Source organism: Chanodichthys erythropterus, chromosome 4, assembly GCF_024489055.1.
Source record: "Chanodichthys erythropterus isolate Z2021 chromosome 4, ASM2448905v1, whole genome shotgun sequence".
Lineage (NCBI taxonomy): Eukaryota > Metazoa > Chordata > Actinopteri > Cypriniformes > Xenocyprididae > Chanodichthys > Chanodichthys erythropterus.
The window spans coordinates 30,673,082-30,690,018 of record NC_090224.1 but is presented as its reverse complement, the minus strand read 5'-3'; the positions used below and the strand labels follow the sequence as shown (position 1 = coordinate 30,690,018).

Here is a 16,937-nt window from a genome sequence, read left to right as displayed (position 1 = left end):
AAATGATCTCTTATTTAGCCAAGAACTTAGGAATTTAAACTGGAACTTAGGTTCTTCCTGGGCTGGGGTATCCATGGCGGCTCTGTTCCCCACATCTGTTTCAACACTATAAGCCACCTTAAAGGGGGAAGACAGAACAGAAGAAAAGCAAAGTCACCATAGAAAATGTTGCAAGATTCATTCTGTCTTCTTACTCTTCGGCCAGTTTCTCTCTAGGCCATTCTGTGCCTCAGCACCTCATCCTGAAGGAGGCAGTACTCAGGACCATCCAGCTCTGAGTCAAGCAAGTTCCCAGTTTTATGGTGACCTCCATAGGCCATCATTGGCTACAGCTGTGGGTAGTTCCACGTTTGGCGGGTGAGTCGGTGGAAGTGCTCGTGATTGATGACTTGTTCTAGCTAGGACATGCTCCATTGCTCCTGGGCTTCTGTTTCCAATACTGGATTGCCACAACGCATTCCAGAAAAGCTCCTAAAACAAACCACTTTCTCAAAAGGCACAAATGTGGAACAGAACTCAGATCATAACCCTTTCTTCAATGTTGACAAAAGCAAGACAGAACCTTCATCAACGACACAGAGTTCACATCCAACGAAAAATTCACGCACTTACTAACCATTTTTAACCTAGGCATCTCAGAAACTTGACGGCGACTGCTCTCTTAGAAAACTCGCAACAGCTGATTTCAAAACGCAGAGTGAACGTTTATCTGGACCACTTTTTTTTTTGACATAAAAATGCTTTTCGCAACTGCTGTCTTACACCACATACGGTACCCAATCCTCACCAACAGTTCTGCGTTTCAGCAAAGTTTATTTTATATAAAGTACAGTTTTCTGGAAAAAAAGAAACCAGTTTAAAGAACACCGAAACACCACTCAGAACACACCCCTTTCTTCCATATTGCAAAAGGCAATACAGAACGTTCATCAACAACGCAGAGCTTACAACTAAAGATGTTGCTCTGCACCCAATTCACGCTCAGAAAGGAGCATCATGACTCGTCATCGTGGGTGGGGAGACAAACACTTTCGAAACACATTTCCAAGCAAAGAACTATAGAAATGATCCCTGAAAATATAGTCTTGACGACTTATCGAAACTCAAACGGCATTCCATTCTGATGCGCCTCTCCTCTCAAACAGTTTTGCGTAGTTGAGTTCTGTGGGCTTTAAAGTTTGCGTGACATTTTAGCGCATACATCGGAGCCAAAAGCAGAAAGCACATCCACAATCCCCTAGAAGCCTACTAAGACATGATGAGGAATACAAACGACAATCTATAATGTCAAACTTTTTGGAGCATTGCTTTGTAGTCCACCCGTTGAAGCTAAATGGAGAAAATCTTTTAGACGAAAAGTCAAACGCGCATTAACGAATCTTAATGTAGACTATTTCGAATTTTTGATGTGAGTTGCACACTTAGAAAAAGGGCTATGGCTGACCTCCAAATGCCAAATGAACCCGTGTCCGGCCCACTTTTTCCATAAAACCTGATTTTCGTATATATCTGCTGTCTTATCCAAGAGACAAGAATACCACATCGCTGCAAACATTTCTACTTTTGGATAATACACAGTGTTCGCTTTATACAAAAGGACGCTCTGACACGCGCCCCGAGATGTGGAGAGGTTTAAGCTGCCACAAAACGTGACCACAAGAGACGGGAGCCGGGTTAACACAAATGATCTCTTATTTAGCCAAGAACTTAGGAACTTAAACTGGAACTTAGGTTCTTCCTGGGCTGGGGTATCCATGGCGGCTCTGTTCCCCACATCTGTTTCAACGCTATAAGCCACCTTAAAGGGGGAAGACAGAACAGAAGAAAAGCAAAGTCACCATAGAAAATGTTGCAAGATTCATTCTGTCTTCTTACTCTTCGGCCAGTTTCTCTCTAGGCCATTCTGTGCCTCAGCACCTCATCCTGAAGGAGGCAGTACTCAGGACCATCCAGCTCTGAGTCAAGCAAGTTCCCAGTTTTATGGTGACCTCCATAGGCCATCATTAGCTACAGCTGTGGGTAGTTCCACGTTTGGAGGGTGAGTCGGTGGAAGTGCTCGTGATTGATGACTTGTCCTAGCTAGGACTTGCTCCATTGCTCCTGGGCTTCTGTTTCCAATACTGGATTGCCACAACGCATTCCAGAAAAGCTCCTAAAACAAACCACTTTCTCAAAAGGCACAAATGTGGAACAGAACTCAGATCATACCCCTTTCTTCAATGTTGACAAAAGCAAGACAGAACCTTCATCAACGACACAGAGTTCACATCCAACGAAAAATTCACGCACTTACTAACCATTTTTAACCTAGGCATCTCAGAAACTTGACGGCGACTGCTCTCTTAGAAAACTCGCAACAGCTGATTTCAAAACGCAGAGTGAACGTTTATCTGGACCACTTTTTTTTTTGACATAAAAATGCTTTTCGCAACTGCTGTCTTACACCACATACGGTACCCAATCCTCACAAACAGTTCTGCGTTTCAGCAAAGTTTATTTTATATAAAGTACAGTTCTCTGTAAAAAATAAAACCAGTTTAAAGAACACCGAAACACCACTCAGAACACACCCCTTTCTTCCATATTGCAAAAGGCAATACAGAACGTTCATCAACAACGCAGAGCTTACAACTAAAGATGTTGCTCTGCACCCAATTCACGCTCAGAAAGGAGCATCATGACTCGTCATCGTGGGTGGGGAGACAAACACTTTCGAAACACATTTCCAAGCAAAGAACTATAGAAATGATCCCTGAAAATATAGTCTTGACGACTTATCGAAACTCAAACGGCATTCCATTCTGATGCGCCTCTCCTCTCAAACGGTTTTGCGTAGTTGAGTTCTGTGGGCTTTAAAGTTTGCGTGACATTTTAGCGCATACATCGGAGCCAAAAGCAGAAAGCACATCCACAATCCCCTAGAAGCCTACTAAGACATGATGAGGAATACAAACGACAATCTATAATGTCAAACTTTTTTGGAGCATTGCTTTGTAGTCCACCCGTTGAAGCTAAATGGCGAAAATCTTTTAGACGAAAAGTCAAACGCGCATTAACGAATCTTAATGTAGACTATTTCGAATTTTTGATGTGAGTTGCACACTTAGAAAAAGGGCTATGGCTGACCTCCAAATGCCAAATGAACCCGTGTCCGGCCCACTTTTTCCATAAAACCTGATTTTCGTATATATCTGCTGTCTTATCCAAGAGACAAGAATACCACATCGCTGCAAACATTTCTACTTTTGGATAATACACAGTGTTCGCTTTATACAAAAGGACGCTCTGACACGCGCCCCGAGATGTGGAGAGGTTTAAGCTGCCACAAAACGTGACCACAAGAGACGGGAGCCGGGTTAACACAAATGATCTCTTATTTAGCCAAGAACTTAGGAATTTAAACTGGAACTTAGGTTCTTCCTGGGCTGGGGTATCCATGGCGGCTCTGTTCCCCACATCTGTTTCAACGCTATAAGCCACCTTAAAGGGGGAAGACAGAACAGAAGAAAAGCAAAGTCACCATAGAAAATGTTGCAAGATTCATTCTGTCTTCTTACTCTTCGGCCAGTTTCTCTCTAGGCCATTCTGTGCCTCAGCACCTCATCCTGAAGGAGGCAGTACTCAGGACCATCCAGCTCTGAGTCAAGCAAGTTCCCAGTTTTATGGTGACCTCCATAGGCCATCATTAGCTACAGCTGTGGGTAGTTCCACGTTTGGAGGGTGAGTCGGTGGAAGTGCTCGTGATTGATGACTTGTCCTAGCTAGGACTTGCTCCATTGCTCCTGGGCTTCTGTTTCCAATACTGGATTGCCACAACGCATTCCAGAAAAGCTCCTAAAACAAACCACTTTCTCAAAAGGCACAAATGTGGAACAGAACTCAGATCATACCCCTTTCTTCAATGTTGACAAAAGCAAGACAGAACCTTCATCAACGACACAGAGTTCACATCCAACGAAAAATTCACGCACTTACTAACCATTTTTAACCTAGGCATCTCAGAAACTTGACGGCGACTGCTCTCTTAGAAAACTCGCAACAGCTGATTTCAAAACGCAGAGTGAACGTTTATCTGGACCACTTTTTTTTTTGACATAAAAATGCTTTTCGCAACTGCTGTCTTACACCACATACGGTACCCAATCCTCACAAACAGTTCTGCGTTTCAGCAAAGTTTATTTTATATAAAGTACAGTTCTCTGGAAAAAAAGAAACCAGTTTAAAGAACACCGAAACACCACTCAGAACACACCCCTTTCTTCCATATTGCAAAAGGCAATACAGAACGTTCATCAACAACGCAGAGCTTACAACTAAAGATGTTGCTCTGCACCCAATTCACGCTCAGAAAGGAGCATCATGACTCGTCATCGTGGGTGGGGAGACAAACACTTTCGAAACACATTTCCAAGCAAAGAACTATAGAAATGATCCCTGAAAATATAGTCTTGACGACTTATCGAAACTCAAACGGCATTCCATTCTGATGCGCCTCTCCTCTCAAACGGTTTTGCGTAGTTGAGTTCTGTGGGCTTTAAAGTTTGCGTGACATTTTAGCGCATACATCGGAGCCAAAAGCAGAAAGCACATCCACAATCCCCTAGAAGCCTACTAAGACATGATGAGGAATACAAACGACAATCTATAATGTCAAACTTTTTTGGAGCATTGCTTTGTAGTCCACCCGTTGAAGCTAAATGGCGAAAATCTTTTAGACGAAAAGTCAAACGCGCATTAACGAATCTTAATGTAGACTATTTCGAATTTTTGATGTGAGTTGCACACTTAGAAAAAGGGCTATGGCTGACCTCCAAATGCCAAATGAACCCGTGTCCGGCCCACTTTTTCCATAAAACCTGATTTTCGTATATATCTGCTGTCTTATCCAAGAGACAAGAATACCACATCGCTGCAAACATTTCTACTTTTGGATAATACACAGTGTTCGCTTTATACAAAAGGACGCTCTGACACGCGGCCCGAGATGTGGAGAGGTTTAAGCTGCCACAAAACGTGACCACAAGAGACGGGAGCCGGGTTAACACAAATGATCTCTTATTTAGCCAAGAACTTAGGAATTTAAACTGGAACTTAGGTTCTTCCTGGGCTGGGGTATCCATGGCGGCTCTGTTCCCCACATCTGTTTCAACGCTATAAGCCACCTTAAAGGGGGAAGACAGAACAGAAGAAAAGCAAAGTCACCATAGAAAATGTTGCAAGATTCATTCTGTCTTCTTACTCTTCGGCCAGTTTCTCTCTAGGCCATTCTGTGCCTCAGCACCTCATCCTGAAGGAGGCAGTACTCAGGACCATCCAGCTCTGAGTCAAGCAAGTTCCCAGTTTTATGGTGACCTCCATAGGCCATCATTAGCTACAGCTGTGGGTAGTTCCACGTTTGGAGGGTGAGTCGGTGGAAGTGCTCGTGATTGATGACTTGTCCTAGCTAGGACTTGCTCCATTGCTCCTGGGCTTCTGTTTCCAATACTGGATTGCCACAACGCATTCCAGAAAAGCTCCTAAAACAAACCACTTTCTCAAAAGGCACAAATGTGGAACAGAACTCAGATCATACCCCTTTCTTCAATGTTGACAAAAGCAAGACAGAACCTTCATCAACGACACAGAGTTCACATCCAACGAAAAATTCACGCACTTACTAACCATTTTTAACCTAGGCATCTCAGAAACTTGACGGCGACTGCTCTCTTAGAAAACTCGCAACAGCTGATTTCAAAACGCAGAGTGAACGTTTATCTGGACCACTTTTTTTTTTGACATAAAAATGCTTTTCGCAACTGCTGTCTTACACCACATACGGTACCCAATCCTCACAAACAGTTCTGCGTTTCAGCAAAGTTTATTTTATATAAAGTACAGTTCTCTGGAAAAAAAGAAACCAGTTTAAAGAACACCGAAACACCACTCAGAACACACCCCTTTCTTCCATATTGCAAAAGGCAATACAGAACGTTCATCAACAACGCAGAGCTTACAACTAAAGATGTTGCTCTGCACCCAATTCACGCTCAGAAAGGAGCATCATGACTCGTCATCGTGGGTGGGGAGACAAACACTTTCGAAACACATTTCCAAGCAAAGAACTATAGAAATGATCCCTGAAAATATAGTCTTGACGACTTATCGAAACTCAAACGGCATTCCATTCTGATGCGCCTCTCCTCTCAAACGGTTTTGCGTAGTTGAGTTCTGTGGGCTTTAAAGTTTGCGTGACATTTTAGCGCATACATCGGAGCCAAAAGCAGAAAGCACATCCACAATCCCCTAGAAGCCTACTAAGACATGATGAGGAATACAAACGACAATCTATAATGTCAAACTTTTTTGGAGCATTGCTTTGTAGTCCACCCGTTGAAGCTAAATGGCGAAAATCTTTTAGACGAAAAGTCAAACGCGCATTAACGAATCTTAATGTAGACTATTTCGAATTTTTGATGTGAGTTGCACACTTAGAAAAAGGGCTATGGCTGACCTCCAAATGCCAAATGAACCCGTGTCCGGCCCACTTTTTCCATAAAACCTGATTTTCGTATATATCTGCTGTCTTATCCAAGAGACAAGAATACCACATCGCTGCAAACATTTCTACTTTTGGATAATACACAGTGTTCGCTTTATACAAAAGGACGCTCTGACACGCGGCCCGAGATGTGGAGAGGTTTAAGCTGCCACAAAACGTGACCACAAGAGACGGGAGCCGGGTTAACACAAATGATCTCTTATTTAGCCAAGAACTTAGGAATTTAAACTGGAACTTAGGTTCTTCCTGGGCTGGGGTATCCATGGCGGCTCTGTTCCCCACATCTGTTTCAACGCTATAAGCCACCTTAAAGGGGGAAGACAGAACAGAAGAAAAGCAAAGTCACCATAGAAAATGTTGCAAGATTCATTCTGTCTTCTTACTCTTCGGCCAGTTTCTCTCTAGGCCATTCTGTGCCTCAGCACCTCATCCTGAAGGAGGCAGTACTCAGGACCATCCAGCTCTGAGTCAAGCAAGTTCCCAGTTTTATGGTGACCTCCATAGGCCATCATTAGCTACAGCTGTGGGTAGTTCCACGTTTGGAGGGTGAGTCGGTGGAAGTGCTCGTGATTGATGACTTGTCCTAGCTAGGACTTGCTCCATTGCTCCTGGGCTTCTGTTTCCAATACTGGATTGCCACAACGCATTCCAGAAAAGCTCCTAAAACAAACCACTTTCTCAAAAGGCACAAATGTGGAACAGAACTCAGATCATACCCCTTTCTTCAATGTTGACAAAAGCAAGACAGAACCTTCATCAACGACACAGAGTTCACATCCAACGAAAAATTCACGCACTTACTAACCATTTTTAACCTAGGCATCTCAGAAACTTGACGGCGACTGCTCTCTTAGAAAACTCGCAACAGCTGATTTCAAAACGCAGAGTGAACGTTTATCTGGACCACTTTTTTTTTTGACATAAAAATGCTTTTCGCAACTGCTGTCTTACACCACATACGGTACCCAATCCTCACAAACAGTTCTGCGTTTCAGCAAAGTTTATTTTATATAAAGTACAGTTCTCTGGAAAAAAAGAAACCAGTTTAAAGAACACCGAAACACCACTCAGAACACACCCCTTTCTTCCATATTGCAAAAGGCAATACAGAACGTTCATCAACAACGCAGAGCTTACAACTAAAGATGTTGCTCTGCACCCAATTCACGCTCAGAAAGGAGCATCATGACTCGTCATCGTGGGTGGGGAGACAAACACTTTCGAAACACATTTCCAAGCAAAGAACTATAGAAATGATCCCTGAAAATATAGTCTTGACGACTTATCGAAACTCAAACGGCATTCCATTCTGATGCGCCTCTCCTCTCAAACGGTTTTGCGTAGTTGAGTTCTGTGGGCTTTAAAGTTTGCGTGACATTTTAGCGCATACATCGGAGCCAAAAGCAGAAAGCACATCCACAATCCCCTAGAAGCCTACTAAGACATGATGAGGAATACAAACGACAATCTATAATGTCAAACTTTTTTGGAGCATTGCTTTGTAGTCCACCCGTTGAAGCTAAATGGCGAAAATCTTTTAGACGAAAAGTCAAACGCGCATTAACGAATCTTAATGTAGACTATTTCGAATTTTTGATGTGAGTTGCACACTTAGAAAAAGGGCTATGGCTGACCTCCAAATGCCAAATGAACCCGTGTCCGGCCCACTTTTTCCATAAAACCTGATTTTCGTATATATCTGCTGTCTTATCCAAGAGACAAGAATACCACATCGCTGCAAACATTTCTACTTTTGGATAATACACAGTGTTCGCTTTATACAAAAGGACGCTCTGACACGCGGCCCGAGATGTGGAGAGGTTTAAGCTGCCACAAAACGTGACCACAAGAGACGGGAGCCGGGTTAACACAAATGATCTCTTATTTAGCCAAGAACTTAGGAATTTAAACTGGAACTTAGGTTCTTCCTGGGCTGGGGTATCCATGGCGGCTCTGTTCCCCACATCTGTTTCAACGCTATAAGCCACCTTAAAGGGGGAAGACAGAACAGAAGAAAAGCAAAGTCACCATAGAAAATGTTGCAAGATTCATTCTGTCTTCTTACTCTTCGGCCAGTTTCTCTCTAGGCCATTCTGTGCCTCAGCACCTCATCCTGAAGGAGGCAGTACTCAGGACCATCCAGCTCTGAGTCAAGCAAGTTCCCAGTTTTATGGTGACCTCCATAGGCCATCATTAGCTACAGCTGTGGGTAGTTCCACGTTTGGAGGGTGAGTCGGTGGAAGTGCTCGTGATTGATGACTTGTCCTAGCTAGGACTTGCTCCATTGCTCCTGGGCTTCTGTTTCCAATACTGGATTGCCACAACGCATTCCAGAAAAGCTCCTAAAACAAACCACTTTCTCAAAAGGCACAAATGTGGAACAGAACTCAGATCATACCCCTTTCTTCAATGTTGACAAAAGCAAGACAGAACCTTCATCAACGACACAGAGTTCACATCCAACGAAAAATTCACGCACTTACTAACCATTTTTAACCTAGGCATCTCAGAAACTTGACGGCGACTGCTCTCTTAGAAAACTCGCAACAGCTGATTTCAAAACGCAGAGTGAACGTTTATCTGGACCACTTTTTTTTTTGACATAAAAATGCTTTTCGCAACTGCTGTCTTACACCACATACGGTACCCAATCCTCACAAACAGTTCTGCGTTTCAGCAAAGTTTATTTTATATAAAGTACAGTTCTCTGGAAAAAAAGAAACCAGTTTAAAGAACACCGAAACACCACTCAGAACACACCCCTTTCTTCCATATTGCAAAAGGCAATACAGAACGTTCATCAACAACGCAGAGCTTACAACTAAAGATGTTGCTCTGCACCCAATTCACGCTCAGAAAGGAGCATCATGACTCGTCATCGTGGGTGGGGAGACAAACACTTTCGAAACACATTTCCAAGCAAAGAACTATAGAAATGATCCCTGAAAATATAGTCTTGACGACTTATCGAAACTCAAACGGCATTCCATTCTGATGCGCCTCTCCTCTCAAACGGTTTTGCGTAGTTGAGTTCTGTGGGCTTTAAAGTTTGCGTGACATTTTAGCGCATACATCGGAGCCAAAAGCAGAAAGCACATCCACAATCCCCTAGAAGCCTACTAAGACATGATGAGGAATACAAACGACAATCTATAATGTCAAACTTTTTTGGAGCATTGCTTTGTAGTCCACCCGTTGAAGCTAAATGGCGAAAATCTTTTAGACGAAAAGTCAAACGCGCATTAACGAATCTTAATGTAGACTATTTCGAATTTTTGATGTGAGTTGCACACTTAGAAAAAGGGCTATGGCTGACCTCCAAATGCCAAATGAACCCGTGTCCGGCCCACTTTTTCCATAAAACCTGATTTTCGTATATATCTGCTGTCTTATCCAAGAGACAAGAATACCACATCGCTGCAAACATTTCTACTTTTGGATAATACACAGTGTTCGCTTTATACAAAAGGACGCTCTGACACGCGGCCCGAGATGTGGAGAGGTTTAAGCTGCCACAAAACGTGACCACAAGAGACGGGAGCCGGGTTAACACAAATGATCTCTTATTTAGCCAAGAACTTAGGAATTTAAACTGGAACTTAGGTTCTTCCTGGGCTGGGGTATCCATGGCGGCTCTGTTCCCCACATCTGTTTCAACGCTATAAGCCACCTTAAAGGGGGAAGACAGAACAGAAGAAAAGCAAAGTCACCATAGAAAATGTTGCAAGATTCATTCTGTCTTCTTACTCTTCGGCCAGTTTCTCTCTAGGCCATTCTGTGCCTCAGCACCTCATCCTGAAGGAGGCAGTACTCAGGACCATCCAGCTCTGAGTCAAGCAAGTTCCCAGTTTTATGGTGACCTCCATAGGCCATCATTAGCTACAGCTGTGGGTAGTTCCACGTTTGGAGGGTGAGTCGGTGGAAGTGCTCGTGATTGATGACTTGTCCTAGCTAGGACTTGCTCCATTGCTCCTGGGCTTCTGTTTCCAATACTGGATTGCCACAACGCATTCCAGAAAAGCTCCTAAAACAAACCACTTTCTCAAAAGGCACAAATGTGGAACAGAACTCAGATCATACCCCTTTCTTCAATGTTGACAAAAGCAAGACAGAACCTTCATCAACGACACAGAGTTCACATCCAACGAAAAATTCACGCACTTACTAACCATTTTTAACCTAGGCATCTCAGAAACTTGACGGCGACTGCTCTCTTAGAAAACTCGCAACAGCTGATTTCAAAACGCAGAGTGAACGTTTATCTGGACCACTTTTTTTTTTGACATAAAAATGCTTTTCGCAACTGCTGTCTTACACCACATACGGTACCCAATCCTCACAAACAGTTCTGCGTTTCAGCAAAGTTTATTTTATATAAAGTACAGTTCTCTGGAAAAAAAGAAACCAGTTTAAAGAACACCGAAACACCACTCAGAACACACCCCTTTCTTCCATATTGCAAAAGGCAATACAGAACGTTCATCAACAACGCAGAGCTTACAACTAAAGATGTTGCTCTGCACCCAATTCACGCTCAGAAAGGAGCATCATGACTCGTCATCGTGGGTGGGGAGACAAACACTTTCGAAACACATTTCCAAGCAAAGAACTATAGAAATGATCCCTGAAAATATAGTCTTGACGACTTATCGAAACTCAAACGGCATTCCATTCTGATGCGCCTCTCCTCTCAAACGGTTTTGCGTAGTTGAGTTCTGTGGGCTTTAAAGTTTGCGTGACATTTTAGCGCATACATCGGAGCCAAAAGCAGAAAGCACATCCACAATCCCCTAGAAGCCTACTAAGACATGATGAGGAATACAAACGACAATCTATAATGTCAAACTTTTTTGGAGCATTGCTTTGTAGTCCACCCGTTGAAGCTAAATGGCGAAAATCTTTTAGACGAAAAGTCAAACGCGCATTAACGAATCTTAATGTAGACTATTTCGAATTTTTGATGTGAGTTGCACACTTAGAAAAAGGGCTATGGCTGACCTCCAAATGCCAAATGAACCCGTGTCCGGCCCACTTTTTCCATAAAACCTGATTTTCGTATATATCTGCTGTCTTATCCAAGAGACAAGAATACCACATCGCTGCAAACATTTCTACTTTTGGATAATACACAGTGTTCGCTTTATACAAAAGGACGCTCTGACACGCGCCCCGAGATGTGGAGAGGTTTAAGCTGCCACAAAACGTGACCACAAGAGACGGGAGCCGGGTTAACACAAATGATCTCTTATTTAGCCAAGAACTTAGGAATTTAAACTGGAACTTAGGTTCTTCCTGGGCTGGGGTATCCATGGCGGCTCTGTTCCCCACATCTGTTTCAACGCTATAAGCCACCTTAAAGGGGGAAGACAGAACAGAAGAAAAGCAAAGTCACCATAGAAAATGTTGCAAGATTCATTCTGTCTTCTTACTCTTCGGCCAGTTTCTCTCTAGGCCATTCTGTGCCTCAGCACCTCATCCTGAAGGAGGCAGTACTCAGGACCATCCAGCTCTGAGTCAAGCAAGTTCCCAGTTTTATGGTGACCTCCATAGGCCATCATTAGCTACAGCTGTGGGTAGTTCCACGTTTGGAGGGTGAGTCGGTGGAAGTGCTCGTGATTGATGACTTGTCCTAGCTAGGACTTGCTCCATTGCTCCTGGGCTTCTGTTTCCAATACTGGATTGCCACAACGCATTCCAGAAAAGCTCCTAAAACAAACCACTTTCTCAAAAGGCACAAATGTGGAACAGAACTCAGATCATACCCCTTTCTTCAATGTTGACAAAAGCAAGACAGAACCTTCATCAACGACACAGAGTTCACATCCAACGAAAAATTCACGCACTTACTAACCATTTTTAACCTAGGCATCTCAGAAACTTGACGGCGACTGCTCTCTTAGAAAACTCGCAACAGCTGATTTCAAAACGCAGAGTGAACGTTTATCTGGACCACTTTTTTTTTTTTGACATAAAAATGCTTTTCGCAACTGCTGTCTTACACCACATACGGTACCCAATCCTCACAAACAGTTCTGCGTTTCAGCAAAGTTTATTTTATATAAAGTACAGTTCTCTGGAAAAAAAGAAACCAGTTTAAAGAACACCGAAACACCACTCAGAACACACCCCTTTCTTCCATATTGCAAAAGGCAATACAGAACGTTCATCAACAACGCAGAGCTTACAACTAAAGATGTTGCTCTGCACCCAATTCACGCTCAGAAAGGAGCATCATGACTCGTCATCGTGGGTGGGGAGACAAACACTTTCGAAACACATTTCCAAGCAAAGAACTATAGAAATGATCCCTGAAAATATAGTCTTGACGACTTATCGAAACTCAAACGGCATTCCATTCTGATGCGCCTCTCCTCTCAAACGGTTTTGCGTAGTTGAGTTCTGTGGGCTTTAAAGTTTGCGTGACATTTTAGCGCATACATCGGAGCCAAAAGCAGAAAGCACATCCACAATCCCCTAGAAGCCTACTAAGACATGATGAGGAATACAAACGACAATCTATAATGTCAAACTTTTTTGGAGCATTGCTTTGTAGTCCACCCGTTGAAGCTAAATGGCGAAAATCTTTTAGACGAAAAGTCAAACGCGCATTAACGAATCTTAATGTAGACTATTTCGAATTTTTGATGTGAGTTGCACACTTAGAAAAAGGGCTATGGCTGACCTCCAAATGCCAAATGAACCCGTGTCCGGCCCACTTTTTCCATAAAACCTGATTTTCGTATATATCTGCTGTCTTATCCAAGAGACAAGAATACCACATCGCTGCAAACATTTCTACTTTTGGATAATACACAGTGTTCGCTTTATACAAAAGGACGCTCTGACACGCGCCCCGAGATGTGGAGAGGTTTAAGCTGCCACAAAACGTGACCACAAGAGACGGGAGCCGGGTTAACACAAATGATCTCTTATTTAGCCAAGAACTTAGGAATTTAAACTGGAACTTAGGTTCTTCCTGGGCTGGGGTATCCATGGCGGCTCTGTTCCCCACATCTGTTTCAACGCTATAAGCCACCTTAAAGGGGGAAGACAGAACAGAAGAAAAGCAAAGTCACCATAGAAAATGTTGCAAGATTCATTCTGTCTTCTTACTCTTCGGCCAGTTTCTCTCTAGGCCATTCTGTGCCTCAGCACCTCATCCTGAAGGAGGCAGTACTCAGGACCATCCAGCTCTGAGTCAAGCAAGTTCCCAGTTTTATGGTGACCTCCATAGGCCATCATTAGCTACAGCTGTGGGTAGTTCCACGTTTGGAGGGTGAGTCGGTGGAAGTGCTCGTGATTGATGACTTGTCCTAGCTAGGACTTGCTCCATTGCTCCTGGGCTTCTGTTTCCAATACTGGATTGCCACAACGCATTCCAGAAAAGCTCCTAAAACAAACCACTTTCTCAAAAGGCACAAATGTGGAACAGAACTCAGATCATACCCCTTTCTTCAATGTTGACAAAAGCAAGACAGAACCTTCATCAACGACACAGAGTTCACATCCAACGAAAAATTCACGCACTTACTAACCATTTTTAACCTAGGCATCTCAGAAACTTGACGGCGACTGCTCTCTTAGAAAACTCGCAACAGCTGATTTCAAAACGCAGAGTGAACGTTTATCTGGACCACTTTTTTTTTTTGACATAAAAATGCTTTTCGCAACTGCTGTCTTACACCACATACGGTACCCAATCCTCACAAACAGTTCTGCGTTTCAGCAAAGTTTATTTTATATAAAGTACAGTTCTCTGGAAAAAAAGAAACCAGTTTAAAGAACACCGAAACACCACTCAGAACACACCCCTTTCTTCCATATTGCAAAAGGCAATACAGAACGTTCATCAACAACGCAGAGCTTACAACTAAAGATGTTGCTCTGCACCCAATTCACGCTCAGAAAGGAGCATCATGACTCGTCATCGTGGGTGGGGAGACAAACACTTTCGAAACACATTTCCAAGCAAAGAACTATAGAAATGATCCCTGAAAATATAGTCTTGACGACTTATCGAAACTCAAACGGCATTCCATTCTGATGCGCCTCTCCTCTCAAACGGTTTTGCGTAGTTGAGTTCTGTGGGCTTTAAAGTTTGCGTGACATTTTAGCGCATACATCGGAGCCAAAAGCAGAAAGCACATCCACAATCCCCTAGAAGCCTACTAAGACATGATGAGGAATACAAACGACAATCTATAATGTCAAACTTTTTTGGAGCATTGCTTTGTAGTCCACCCGTTGAAGCTAAATGGCGAAAATCTTTTAGACGAAAAGTCAAACGCGCATTAACGAATCTTAATGTAGACTATTTCGAATTTTTGATGTGAGTTGCACACTTAGAAAAAGGGCTATGGCTGACCTCCAAATGCCAAATGAACCCGTGTCCGGCCCACTTTTTCCATAAAACCTGATTTTCGTATATATCTGCTGTCTTATCCAAGAGACAAGAATACCACATCGCTGCAAACATTTCTACTTTTGGATAATACACAGTGTTCGCTTTATACAAAAGGACGCTCTGACACGCGCCCCGAGATGTGGAGAGGTTTAAGCTGCCACAAAACGTGACCACAAGAGACGGGAGCCGGGTTAACACAAATGATCTCTTATTTAGCCAAGAACTTAGGAATTTAAACTGGAACTTAGGTTCTTCCTGGGCTGGGGTATCCATGGCGGCTCTGTTCCCCACATCTGTTTCAACGCTATAAGCCACCTTAAAGGGGGAAGACAGAACAGAAGAAAAGCAAAGTCACCATAGAAAATGTTGCAAGATTCATTCTGTCTTCTTACTCTTCGGCCAGTTTCTCTCTAGGCCATTCTGTGCCTCAGCACCTCATCCTGAAGGAGGCAGTACTCAGGACCATCCAGCTCTGAGTCAAGCAAGTTCCCAGTTTTATGGTGACCTCCATAGGCCATCATTAGCTACAGCTGTGGGTAGTTCCACGTTTGGAGGGTGAGTCGGTGGAAGTGCTCGTGATTGATGACTTGTCCTAGCTAGGACTTGCTCCATTGCTCCTGGGCTTCTGTTTCCAATACTGGATTGCCACAACGCATTCCAGAAAAGCTCCTAAAACAAACCACTTTCTCAAAAGGCACAAATGTGGAACAGAACTCAGATCATACCCCTTTCTTCAATGTTGACAAAAGCAAGACAGAACCTTCATCAACGACACAGAGTTCACATCCAACGAAAAATTCACGCACTTACTAACCATTTTTAACCTAGGCATCTCAGAAACTTGACGGCGACTGCTCTCTTAGAAAACTCGCAACAGCTGATTTCAAAACGCAGAGTGAACGTTTATCTGGACCACTTTTTTTTTTTTTGACATAAAAATGCTTTTCGCAACTGCTGTCTTACACCACATACGGTACCCAATCCTCACAAACAGTTCTGCGTTTCAGCAAAGTTTATTTTATATAAAGTACAGTTCTCTGGAAAAAAAGAAACCAGTTTAAAGAACACCGAAACACCACTCAGAACACACCCCTTTCTTCCATATTGCAAAAGGCAATACAGAACGTTCATCAACAACGCAGAGCTTACAACTAAAGATGTTGCTCTGCACCCAATTCACGCTCAGAAAGGAGCATCATGACTCGTCATCGTGGGTGGGGAGACAAACACTTTCGAAACACATTTCCAAGCAAAGAACTATAGAAATGATCCCTGAAAATATAGTCTTGACGACTTATCGAAACTCAAACGGCATTCCATTCTGATGCGCCTCTCCTCTCAAACGGTTTTGCGTAGTTGAGTTCTGTGGGCTTTAAAGTTTGCGTGACATTTTAGCGCATACATCGGAGCCAAAAGCAGAAAGCACATCCACAATCCCCTAGAAGCCTACTAAGACATGATGAGGAATACAAACGACAATCTATAATGTCAAACTTTTTTGGAGCATTGCTTTGTAGTCCACCCGTTGAAGCTAAATGGCGAAAATCTTTTAGACGAAAAGTCAAACGCGCATTAACGAATCTTAATGTAGACTATTTCGAATTTTTGATGTGAGTTGCACACTTAGAAAAAGGGCTATGGCTGACCTCCAAATGCCAAATGAACCCGTGTCCGGCCCACTTTTTCCATAAAACCTGATTTTCGTATATATCTGCTGTCTTATCCAAGAGACAAGAATACCACATCGCTGCAAACATTTCTACTTTTGGATAATACACAGTGTTCGCTTTATACAAAAGGACGCTCTGACACGCGCCCCGAGATGTGGAGAGGTTTAAGCTGCCACAAAACGTGACCACAAGAGACGGGAGCCGGGTTAACACAAATGATCTCTTATTTAGCCAAGAACTTAGGAATTTAAACTGGAACTTAGGTTCTTCCTGGGCTGGGGTATCCATGGCGGCTCTGTTCCCCACATCTGTTTCAACGCTATAA

At 43.1% G+C, this 16,937-nt stretch overlaps 10 non-coding genes across 10 annotated transcripts; all 10 read right to left on the bottom strand.

The window, feature by feature from the left end:
• Positions 1 to 873: 873 nt before the first annotated feature.
• LOC137019521 (small nucleolar RNA U3) lies at positions 874 to 1,087 on the bottom strand. Its single transcript, XR_010895066.1, has one exon. It is a non-coding gene; the product is annotated as a small nucleolar RNA U3 (small nucleolar RNA).
• Positions 1,088 to 2,554: 1,467 nt separating this feature from the next.
• Positions 2,555 to 2,768, bottom strand: LOC137019520 (small nucleolar RNA U3). The gene has a single exon (XR_010895065.1). It is a non-coding gene; the product is annotated as a small nucleolar RNA U3 (small nucleolar RNA).
• A 1,468-nt stretch (positions 2,769 to 4,236) lies between these two features.
• LOC137019519 (small nucleolar RNA U3) lies at positions 4,237 to 4,450 on the bottom strand. The gene has a single exon (XR_010895064.1). It is a non-coding gene; the product is annotated as a small nucleolar RNA U3 (small nucleolar RNA).
• Positions 4,451 to 5,918: 1,468 nt separating this feature from the next.
• LOC137019518 (small nucleolar RNA U3) lies at positions 5,919 to 6,132 on the bottom strand. The gene has a single exon (XR_010895063.1). It is a non-coding gene; the product is annotated as a small nucleolar RNA U3 (small nucleolar RNA).
• Positions 6,133 to 7,600: 1,468 nt separating this feature from the next.
• On the bottom strand, positions 7,601 to 7,814 carry LOC137019517 (small nucleolar RNA U3). Its single transcript, XR_010895062.1, has one exon. It is a non-coding gene; the product is annotated as a small nucleolar RNA U3 (small nucleolar RNA).
• Positions 7,815 to 9,282: 1,468 nt separating this feature from the next.
• On the bottom strand, positions 9,283 to 9,496 carry LOC137019516 (small nucleolar RNA U3). Its single transcript, XR_010895061.1, has one exon. It is a non-coding gene; the product is annotated as a small nucleolar RNA U3 (small nucleolar RNA).
• Positions 9,497 to 10,964: 1,468 nt separating this feature from the next.
• Positions 10,965 to 11,178, bottom strand: LOC137019515 (small nucleolar RNA U3). Its single transcript, XR_010895060.1, has one exon. It is a non-coding gene; the product is annotated as a small nucleolar RNA U3 (small nucleolar RNA).
• Positions 11,179 to 12,648: 1,470 nt separating this feature from the next.
• LOC137019514 (small nucleolar RNA U3) lies at positions 12,649 to 12,862 on the bottom strand. Its single transcript, XR_010895059.1, has one exon. It is a non-coding gene; the product is annotated as a small nucleolar RNA U3 (small nucleolar RNA).
• A 1,469-nt stretch (positions 12,863 to 14,331) lies between these two features.
• On the bottom strand, positions 14,332 to 14,545 carry LOC137019513 (small nucleolar RNA U3). The gene has a single exon (XR_010895058.1). It is a non-coding gene; the product is annotated as a small nucleolar RNA U3 (small nucleolar RNA).
• Positions 14,546 to 16,016: 1,471 nt separating this feature from the next.
• LOC137019512 (small nucleolar RNA U3) lies at positions 16,017 to 16,230 on the bottom strand. Its single transcript, XR_010895057.1, has one exon. It is a non-coding gene; the product is annotated as a small nucleolar RNA U3 (small nucleolar RNA).
• Positions 16,231 to 16,937: the final 707 nt, after the last annotated feature.